This window comes from Ailuropoda melanoleuca, chromosome X (genome assembly GCF_002007445.2).
Source record: "Ailuropoda melanoleuca isolate Jingjing chromosome X, ASM200744v2, whole genome shotgun sequence".
NCBI classification, from domain to species: domain Eukaryota; kingdom Metazoa; phylum Chordata; class Mammalia; order Carnivora; family Ursidae; genus Ailuropoda; species Ailuropoda melanoleuca.
In genome coordinates this window covers 19,470,115-19,481,360 of record NC_048238.1, presented here as the reverse complement: position 1 = coordinate 19,481,360, position 11,246 = coordinate 19,470,115, and the positions used below count along the sequence as shown (strand labels likewise).

Below are 11,246 nucleotides of genomic sequence, written 5' to 3'. Positions count from 1 at the left end.
TACTAACACCTTGGAAATGCTAGTAAAAATCCAAATACTCATCAACAGGTGAATGGATAAGAAAAATACGGTGTATTCATACACTACTACTCAGCAATTTAAAGGAATGGTCTATTGATATATTTAAAAAAAACAAGATGAACATATATCAAAATGATTATACTGATGGAAGGAATTCAAAAGAAAGTTTATCCGTCTATGTGATTCCCTTTATGTCAGGTAAGAAAGGGAATCTAACATATTGTGACAGCAGGTCAGTGGATATAAAAAGACTGGAAACTTTTAAAGGTTTGGAAATGTTGATTGTTTTGATGATTTCATGAGTATATACACATCACAATTTATCAAGTCATACACTTGAAACATGGGTGGCTTATTGTGTGTCAAGCATACCTAAATCAATCTGCTTTTTAAAAGGATCTTTTAGATTCATAAATAAATTGATGCTTGACTTGTCACTGGGTTCAGAGGAGAAAAGTATTTTACTTGATACCTGATGATGGCTTACGTGTAATCTGAACTTTCTGAACTTGTATCCAGAGTGAAATTCTTCTGAATTGAAGGATAATACATAAAGAGACAGGAGCACATGGGACCCATAAAGGGGCTGTTAATGATGCATGTCTGGTGTGAGTCAGCACAGTCAGATTGCTTTTCTCCTAATACGTACCTGAGATCACTGTCTGAAAAAAAAACAGGCCTTGTGGGGGATGGGTATAGATCACTTAGGCAATATGGAGCAATTAGGAGAGAGGAAGTCTGAGTTGCAGCTCATGATCATACAAAAATGTGTGTGTTCTAGAAAGTACTAGAGAAGGAGATGGAGGTGGAGATGTATTAAGATAACTCATGAAAATAAGTTGTTCTATGACATAGGTACCTGGTAATTATTTGGTAGATGAAGGGACAAATCAATGAATATTGCCTTGGGCTGAGGATTTGTCTTTCTCTTGGCATGTTTACATAAGTAGATTGGTTGGATTTTCCATGCAGAGTACATTCTAACTTTCAGATGACTAATTAAAAATTACTTACATACCAGCCAGCCTGTTGGTATACTAGAGACTATGTCCTGTTAATCACAATGAACATGTATGGTGCTATGTTCTAAGACCTGTACCATTTGGGACCATGGAGATCCATCCATAAGAAATGGTCACTCTTTTGTTGCTGTTTACATTAATTAACACCTTCATTATAGTCTAGCAATGTTTCAAATGGTGGATCTTCTACTGGTCTTTCAACTCCTTCAGACTTCTGATGGCCAACTTTACTGTGATGGCAGGAATGGTGTTGTAGATCCAGGTACCACTGGCTACTGTTTTCATGTAGTAACCACAATGCCAGATCCCCACAGCTCATCTTTTCATGTTGGTTTTGCCACAGAAGGAGCAGCTGTACTTAGTGTGCTGGCTTATGTCAATCTTTTTCGTCTTTTTCCTGAGGGAGGCACCATAACGGGTTCCACATTTACCAATGATTCCAACCCTCTTGGTGTGTTTAGCCATGTCCCTGCAAACCAGGTCTGAGCCCAGAGAGCATGATCACTTTTCTTTAAATGTTAAGAAGCTGTTATCTAAGCAACATTGGGAACACAAAAACTAAGCTGGGTTTTTGGAAGATGAATTCTCTATTGGATTTCAGAAAAGGGAAGAGTTCACTTTGGGTTGAACTTCATGGAGGAAGTTGAATATGAGCTCTGTGTTGGAGGATAGATTGTAATTGGATTGGCAAATGAGCAGGGAGAGGGCAATTCAAGAACAAAGATGTGAGGAGAGCAGTCTGAGGTAAGTTGAGAGAGCATGTTTGTAAATGATGGATTGGCATATGGGGACCAGGTTAGTAAAGATACGGAAAACCAGGCTGAGGAGTTTAGATGTTACAAATAGATAATTGGGAGCCTGTATAGCTTGCATTCATTTGTAAGTAACATAGAAGTGATTTTAACAAAAAAGGTGTTTTTTTTTTCTTACAGAAGATGCCTAATGATGCCATCAGGGAACCAGTCCTGAGCATCCTGGCCTTCTGTTCTAATTGTTGCCATGTCCTAATCCTGAGATGGCTGCTACAGCTTTAGGCATCACTTCTACATTCATGTTGGGGGCAAAAGGGGAAATAGTTTAGCTGCCAGCTCTCCTTTCCTACTTGTCTTTTTCTAAAAGGATCAAAACCTTTTCTAAAAGTCTTTGTCAGGCTTGTGGTTTTGTTTCATTAAACAGAACTGGGCCACCTTCCACATGCCTACTTCTAAGGGCAAAGGAAGCTGAGAAATGAAGTATTGGGCTTTCATCCTCTACAATGGAGGTGTTAGGGTAGAAGGAGATTATTAATGGCTAACGGGTTAGTAAATAAATATGTACTACAGAGCCATTGTGGTTCTTGAGTGGAGGAAATGGCATGTTGAAAGCCAATATCCCACCCAAGATTGTTCTCAGAAAATTCTTAGAGAAAAAGAGGGCTGAGATAATCTAGATTATTATTCAGAAAGTATTTACCCTTTCACTTTGCTGCTGTGGGCATAAATTTCTCCCCCTCATTGATATTGTGTTTGGCCACATGATTGTCTTTGACCAATGGAATGTGGGTGGAAATGATAGCATACTAGTTCTGAGCCTAAGCTTTATGCCTCTCATGTTTCTGCTTATCTTTATCTTATCTTTATTTTGCCACTGCCCTAAAAACAACATGCCTCCGTAGGAGCCTACTGGTCACTGTACAGTGAGGGGTACGTAGAATCATCCTGGTCAACCCACAGACCCAAAGTGTGAAGTAGGGCTGCTCTAGCTCCCCTGTAGACCTATGATAATAAAGATATGTGGTTGTGTACTTTTCTACTGACATTGTTACACAGGAATAGTGATGGATATAATTAATAGTCCTTACATTGAGGTGACCTGTTGAAGGCAATCTGTTGCTTAAAATTCAAAATAATACTGACATCATTTGTATTGTGCTCAAACATAAATGACAATTGACATGGTTTTCTCTGGAAGGAAAAAGTATCACTATGTCCCTTTCATGGAATATTAGTCAGCCATCAGAAAGAAATCTTAACATTTGCAAAGACGTGGAATGGAGCTAGAATGTATTATGCTAAGTGAAATAAGTCAGAGAAAGACAAATGCTATATCATTTCACTCATATGTGGAACTTAAGAAACAAAACAGATGGACATAGGCTAAGGGGAAAAAAGGGAAACAAACCATAACAGACTCTTACCTATAGAGAACAAACTGAGGTTGGTGGAGAGAGGTGGGTGGGGGATGGGCTAGATGGGTGATGGGTATTAAGGAGGTTTCTTGTTGTGATGAGCACTCGGTGTTGTATGTACGTGATGAATCACTGAATTCTATTCTTGAAACTGATATTACACTATATGTTAACTAGAATTTAAATAAAAACTTGAAACAAAGTATCATTATGTCCATTTTACAGACTAGAAAATAGAATTGAAGAGGTGAAATGATCTCTTTAAACTCAGTTGGCTAGTATTTGTGAGACCACTGTTCTTTTTGGCTCAAAGCACATCACTGTTTACAACAAGTCAATTACTTTAGTCCCATGGCTACGAAGGTGTCTGTTGTGGTTCATAATATTTCAGGTCCTAGACTGGGACCACTGTGCCTGGAACATCACAGACATTTTGTAGTTTTGAGTGAATAAATTTGGGAATAAATGAACGGAATAAGCACTCAAGAAATATATCTGTATTCGAGGGTAAAACTTTTCTTATCAAGTGTAAAATGAGTGGACCCTTCTATTGTCCTACCATTCCCACTTACACTCTCAATCAAAATCCACTCCATTTTGTGAAGGTGAAACTCAGCAAGGTAGTTTTCACCCATGCCCTTATCACATCTTTGGGAAGCAAAGAGATTATATTTGTCAGGATATGAGGGGGGAGACACAGGGTGTCTTACTCGCATAGAGAGAATGCCGTACATGCTTGGTGTACTATCATTTGTAGTTTATATCATTAGCATCACTACAGCATCCACGTAGACCAGAACAATGAGATGCTTGGGCTCTGGAGGTTGCCTCAATCATGTACATAGGTCTGTTAAGATATTGGTAGTGAGATGAGAAAGGGAATGAAGATAGGCAAATTTGGCACAGACAAAAGGAAGGGGGAAAGACAAAGTAAAAATCCCTTTCTCTGGGGCAAGATCTCAATAGAATTAGGGCAGACACCATTTATTTGTTTATTTTATTATGTTACCATACAGTACTTCATTAGTTTTTGATGTAGTGTTCCATGATTCATTATCTGTGTATAACACCCAGTGCTCATTGCAATACGTGCCCTCCTTAATACCCATCACTGGGCTGACCCATTCCCCCCACCCCTCATGCTTCTGAAACCCTGAGTCCATAGTTTCTCATGGTTCGTCTCCCCTTCTGATTTCCTCCCCTTCATTTTTCCCTTCCTTCCCCTGATGTCTTCCATGCTATTCCTTATGTTCCACATATGAGTGAAACCATATGTCTTTCTCTGCTTGACTTATTTCACTTAGCATAATCCCCTCCAGTTCCATCCATGTCAATGCAAATGGTGGGTATTCATCCTTTCTGATGGCTGAGTAATATTCCATTGTATATATGAACCACACCTTTATCCATTCATCTATTGAAGGGCATCTCGGTTCCTTCCACAGTTTGGCTATTGTGGACATTGCTGCTATGAACATTGGGGTGCATGTGCCCCTTCTTTTCACTACATCTGTAACTTTGGGGTAAATACCCAGTAGTGCAGTTGCTGGGTCATAGGGTAGCTCTATTTGTAACATTTTGAGGAAACTCCATACTGTTTTCCAAGTGGCTGTACCAAATTGCATTCCCACCAACAGCGTAAGAAGGTTCCCCTTTCTCCACATCCTCTCCAACATTTGTTGTTTCCTGCCTTATTAATTTTAGGGCAGGTTCCATTTAAAACATCATTTTTAGTGAATTCTACCACTTTAGATCAGTTAAAATCATGACAGTAAGTTTAAATTAAAATAAATATTAATTAATAAACAATAAATTTTTTTATCATCAGTGTTACTAATTAAATTCTAATTAAACTAGACCAGCACTATTTGCTGTGTCAGTACCTTCCCAGTGTGCTGAAAGCCCCACCAGATAAGGACAAGGAGGCCAAAAAAAATTTGGTTGGGATAGATCCCTGGGAATGACATTGTAATGAGGTACAGGGGGCAGGTGGTTTGGGGAATCTCTGAATACAAAGTCAAAGGGGCTTCTGTAGCTTCCTATTTTTACTGGATAAGGCTACTTCTTTGGCATGGTTCTCAAGATTTCTGATCTCACTTTTGGGTAGTTCTCTCACACTACACACCAACACTCTAAGAACAAATTGGAAAATTGTTTTTTTGAGATTTATTTAATGACTACAGTTAATGCAACATTGACATAATAAAATTTCCCATATTGTAGATGGAATGAATTTTCCCAACTCTTTACTTCCTTCTTCTGAGAGATTTATAAATCTGTGTACTTGGTTTGTGGTACTTCCAACCAGAGGAAACTGTTTATTTCCCCCTCCATTGATGGAAGGCTTGGCCACGTGGCTTGGTTTGGACAATGGAATATCACTTAATGGATGAGTAAAAGGTTTAGGTGTGCTCAGATGGTTTGGCTTGGTCTCTTGAAATTCTGCCATCCACCATGAGAAGAACGTATCCCAAGTAGCTCATGGCCCCAGAATGTTGAAGACATCTGTTACACACATGAACTTGATATAAAGCCTCGATTCTAGCCTGGCTCTGCCAAGCCTAGTCAAGAAATGCAGCCTACCCACAAACCCATGGACAAGAAAAATTTTGTGCTTGAGGGCTGCTGAAACTGAGAATTGCTCATAGTATAGTAGATAATTCTAAACCATAGAAATTATTCCTAATAGTACAGATGGCAGGTCCAAGCTTGCCTAAATGTAATAATAAAATTCTTAAGTAGGCCTTTTTATACTAAGAATTCTCAGTGAACACAGTGAATATCTCCTATATATCTGGTACGTTATTGAATCTGACATCAAGCAGTGTGGAAGCAGAATGTGTTTAGGAAAAAATATTAAACATATTCTGAGATACTATTTTTTTCCTACTTGATTATTAACCCCCAAATACTGTGTTTTTATTAGTTTTGGAGGTAGAATTTAGTGATTCATCAGTTGTTTATAACAGCCAGTGCTCATTCCATCAAGTGCCCTCCTTAGTGCTCATCGCCCAGTTAGCCCTTCCCCTCACCCCCCTCCTCTCCAGCAACTCTGTTTCCTATAGTTAGGAGTCTCTTAAGGTGTGTCTCTCTGTTTTTATCTTATTTTATTTTTTTCCTTCCCCTATGTTCATCTGTTTTGTTAAATTCCACATATGAGTGAAATCATATGGTAATTGTCTCTCTCTGACTTACTTTGCTTAGCATAATACCCTCTAGTTGTATCCACATCAGTGCCAATGACAAGATTTCATTCTTCTTGATGGCTGAGTAATATTCCATTGAATATATATACCACATCTTCCTTATCCATTCATCTGTTGATGAACATCTGGGCTCTTTCCATAGTTGGGCTATTGTGGACATTGCTGCTATAAATATTGGGGTGCATGTGCCCCTTCAAATCACTATGCTTGTATACTTTGGATAAATATTGAGTAGTGCAATTGCTGATGGTAGGGTAGCTCTATTTTTAACTTTTTTTTAAAAGATTTTTTATTTATTTATTTGACAGAGATAGAGACAGCCAGCGAGAGAGGGAACACAAGCAGGGGGAGTGGGAGAGGAAGAAGCAGGCTCCCAGCGGAGGAGCCTGATGTGGGGCTCGATCCCATAACGCCGGGATCACGCCCTGAGCCGAAGGCAGACGCTTAACTGCTGTGCCACCCAGGCGCCCCTCTATTTTTAACTTTTTGAAGAATCTCCATACTGTTCTCCAGAATGGCTACGCCAGTTTGCATTCCTACCAACAGTGTAAGAGGGTTCTGCTTTCTCTGCACCCTCTCCAACATCTATTGTTTCCTGAGTTGTTAATTTTAGCCATTTTGACAGGTGTGAGGTGGTATCTCATAGTGGTTTTGATTTGTATTTCCCTGATGCCAAGTGATGGCAACAAAATGAAAAGGAAATAGTCACCAAATACTTGAGACTGATTTTTTTTTTAAATACGTGGACTCTAACCAAAGATTAACCTTTTAAAAATAAGCTTGAATACTAATTTGATGCCAAATGCATTTGGGTATGAGCTGACTTCAGCTTAGGAGTTACTTGATTTTAGGGATTTTTTTTCCCAGCTATTTTTGAAATTGTTTATCTTTGGCTCAAACAAAAGGGAGAAGCAGCGTGTTTTCCCAAGGAAAGACTTGAGATCAGAAGGCTTGGCATTGAGTGCTGTCTTGATCATGGTTTATGTGCTTCAACAAGTTGCTTATCTGCTCTGAACTTGGTGTCCCCATCTATCAAACGGTGGCATTAATAAATTCCACTTAGTAGAATAGTTGTGAGGATCAAATGCAGTAATGTGTGTGAAGGCATGCTGTAAAGTGCTTGAAAATTATAAAAGTATTATGCTTCTGGCTCAAACACTGTTTCTAAGAGAAAAAAAACTGGTGCCTTTTCTGAAAGGGCTATATGTTTCTGGGGTTAAGTTTTTTTTGACTTAGACAAAAACTGTTCTTTTTGTCTTTCATTTTGTGTTTGGTACTTGATCCTTCCCTGCCCTGATACTGGATTGCCAGAGGATGAGCTTGCTCAGGTCTTTTCTCTGTCCATGATGGGAATTGTTATCTCTTTCTTCAGTAAAGAAGAGTGAGATTACTTATTCAGTCTGTCTTTGGTTAGCGTTATCAATCTCCAGATTCAGTTGGCTTATAGCTAGTTCAACAGCATCAACAAAATATAGAATTTTAATAAAAAATGGTTTGACCGCAGGTAATGTGTTACAAAAATGATTTTTAAAGCCTATTAGTCCTATAGTTCAGTCTTGGCTGCTTTATATCCAATCTTTTCCTAAACCTTTTTTAGCTTGTTGTTTCACTTGTAAAATAGTGATAATTACTGCTTCTTGGGGTTCCTGGAAAGATTAAATGAGATCTATGAGTCGACTACTCTTCATTTCGAACTTTGAGCAGAGAAATCCCATAAATGCTATAAATTATAGTCTATAAATTATTACCTCTTAAATTTTCCATGACTTAAATTTACTTATGATCCACAGTATGTTTTGGGTATATTTTTGAAAATGTCACTATTAGCTTCTTTACAGTAATCAACATTGAATTTATTCTCTGTGAAGTGAAGCAGAAAAGTCACTTGGTAATGACAACCTACATTTACCTGGCTCTCTAAATGCAATCAACCCATAAATGCAAGGAACTGATTCAACAAAATGTGCCGTATTTGAGTCCAAATCCCCTCTCTTAAGTTTCCTTGACCTTTCTTCTCGAGGACAAAGAATAAAATTTATTCACCTGGGAAAAACAATAATTTGGGTTAAAAGTGTACATGATTAGATTTCTCAATTGAACATAACATCCTTAAAGTCATAAATGAAATGGAAAGAATATACATCATTTTTTTTCACTAACACAAACTTTTTCCCCTAATTAAGGTGTTTTAGAAAGGAAAACCTAAATCCTAAGTATATTTCATTGTTCATGAAGTTATGAAAAGCTTGATAAACCTATTATCACAAATCTCAGATTTCATATGAATTGCAGGAAATAGAACAAAACACCCACCCTTCTTTTAAATAAGACACCATGGTTAGTACAGTTTCTGGAATCTAACAGATACTCAGCTGGTACTCAGGCCCATGTAATGGCAACAATTATTCATGCTAAGACTTGTATTGTTTCGTATACATCCATAGTTCTCAGTTAGAAAGATTGCGATTATAGAGTTTATTGATGGAATTCCAAGGACAATATGGGTGAGTTGGATGGACTACTGAGACCAGGTCCACTTACTATATCATTTTGAAGTCAACTCTCCATTGTCAGCTTGATTTTGTTGGGTACTCTTTAAGAAGGACCCTGACTTCTCCATCTTGAAGGCTCCCCAACTCTGGTCCTCGGATGGATTTGGTTGCTCCTTTCTCACTGCCGCCCCCCCACCACCTCATAGTACTTCTGTACTCTGTTGCAACCCAGTTCTCTACTGTATGTACTAATTACACCTCCCCCTCTCATTAGTCTAGCATCTCCTCCAGGAAGGCCTTTGTTCATCAGTATTTCCACAGCGCTTAACACATGGCAGGCACAGAGTAGTCATTCAGTATTTTGAAATGCGTTTCGTGGGTGGATAAATGGAAGGAAGAAACAAGTCTCTAGAGGATGTAAGTTTCATTGCTTTTCACTGCATTCCTCTGATTCCTTTATATTCTTTGAACTATCTTGCTGGCATCTGGAAACCATTAAAAACTGGGGAAGAAGGAAAAGGTTCAAGGAACCAGGGCCAGCAGTCTTCCTACCACTTGCAATATGAGAAAAAGCCTTCTAAACCCATCCATTATCCCCTTCCTGTATCACCCACCCAAGGAAGGTGTAAGAGTGGGATACCAACTGCTGAGGGGAGAGATTGGTGATTTCTGTCATAGAATGGGGGCCACAGAGGAGTTGGACAAGGATCAGAATATAAAACTAGAAATTCTTTAGATTTTCTCAAAGTGTTTTTTTATTTTCCCTCTTTTGGAGTTACTGTCAGTCAGAGAATGCATTCCAAGGTCATAATAAAATCAGGAATTGTTCATGCCACCGTTCCCTGATTACTGCAGTCAATCAAGAATCCATTTTAAGTTGTTTCAACATGTTACTTGGTTTACTCAGCTGCATACCTAACAGGGTTTTTGATTAAACACATGGTGTGGGATTCAGAGTATTGTCTCATTCACTTTGGAGACAGATTGCCCCTTTGCAAATGACCCTCTATGTCCCCCACCACTCTGCCCAGAAGCACTTCTTACTTGAAAGAAAATGTAACCCAGCTTTATAGGAAAAGAAACCTTTCCATCTTAATTTCTTGTATTGTCCCTTTTCCAGTTATGTTTTTCTTTGTACAGTACAGTTGCCAGCAGGTGAATGTAGTGTTCGTCTACATACATTTTCAAGGTTTTTTTTTTTGTTGTTGTTGTTTCAATGACAATTCATTTATTATTTTTATGGTAAGCTAGGGAGTGTGGTGTTGATTGCAGCTGTTACCCTCTGTTCTTGCAGTTGGCAGCACAGATTCACTGGGGATCACCTACCCTGTTTACCCTCAAGCCCACAGTTGGAGAGAACTGCTTTTACTATTATAGCTATTCAGCTGCAATTAAGAGGGCACCTGAGAATTCGCAAACTCTTCAGTCCATTAGTTGGTGCAGCGTTTACAAATAAAGGTTGCTTGTCTCCTTTTAATCACTTAACTTCAATTTATCTTACAACAGGATTGGCTGGATTCTTGCCAACTTTTGTGTACTTCTAGAATGCCGGTGACCTTACCTTGTGCAATGTCCTGGGTTTTATTTGAGTGGCTAACAACCATCACGTTCAGAAGTTTGCATTTACTGTATTTATTTTTCCGTCATTCTACATTCCATTTTTGGCTAGGGGCTCTTGACACCTATTTATGAGATAATGTGCAAGAATGATGATAGAATGAAAGTCCTTGATTAACCGGGTGTGTACCTGTGTCACTTACGTGTCACCACAGTGATGCTGTACAACACACACCCTCGGTGACATCCAAGAGTACACATTGATTTATCTGATCCAGGCAGAGCTCACTCTCATGGCTTAGGTTCGGCTGCCAGTTGACCAAGGCAGCTTTCTTGATACTGGCTGGTCTTGCCCAGATCTCTCTCAGTATGCTAGCTGTCAGCTGAGCTAGGATGGCCTTGGCTGGGAAGACAGGAGCACATCAGCTCTGCTCCACGTGTCTTTCACTCTGGAGCAGACTAGTCCAAGAATGTGCTCACAGAAGTGGCAAAGGACAGGAGCAAGCCAGCCTACTTGCACAAGCACTTGTCAAAGCCTCTGCTTGCATCGTATTTGCTAATATCCTATAGGTCAAAGCAAGTCACAGTGCGGAGGAGTCAGTGGGCACTGCAAATAACAGGGCACAGGGCATGGAAATAGCTAATTTCTACACGCTCCTACAGAATATTCCATTCTCAGACTGTGTGGAGCCTCTTTCTACCTTCTGTGGGTCACGCGTGCTTTCCCTCCCTTGTCTTCCCCTCACAGAATCAAGAGCTTGCTCCCTCTTTTGATCGTAGG

At 39.2% G+C, this 11,246-nt stretch overlaps 1 pseudogene; it reads right to left on the bottom strand.

Moving 5' to 3' along the window:
* Positions 1 to 1,229: 1,229 nt before the first annotated feature.
* Positions 1,230 to 1,508, bottom strand: LOC100464200 (annotated as a pseudogene).
* Between the last annotated feature and the right edge of the window lie 9,738 nt (positions 1,509 to 11,246).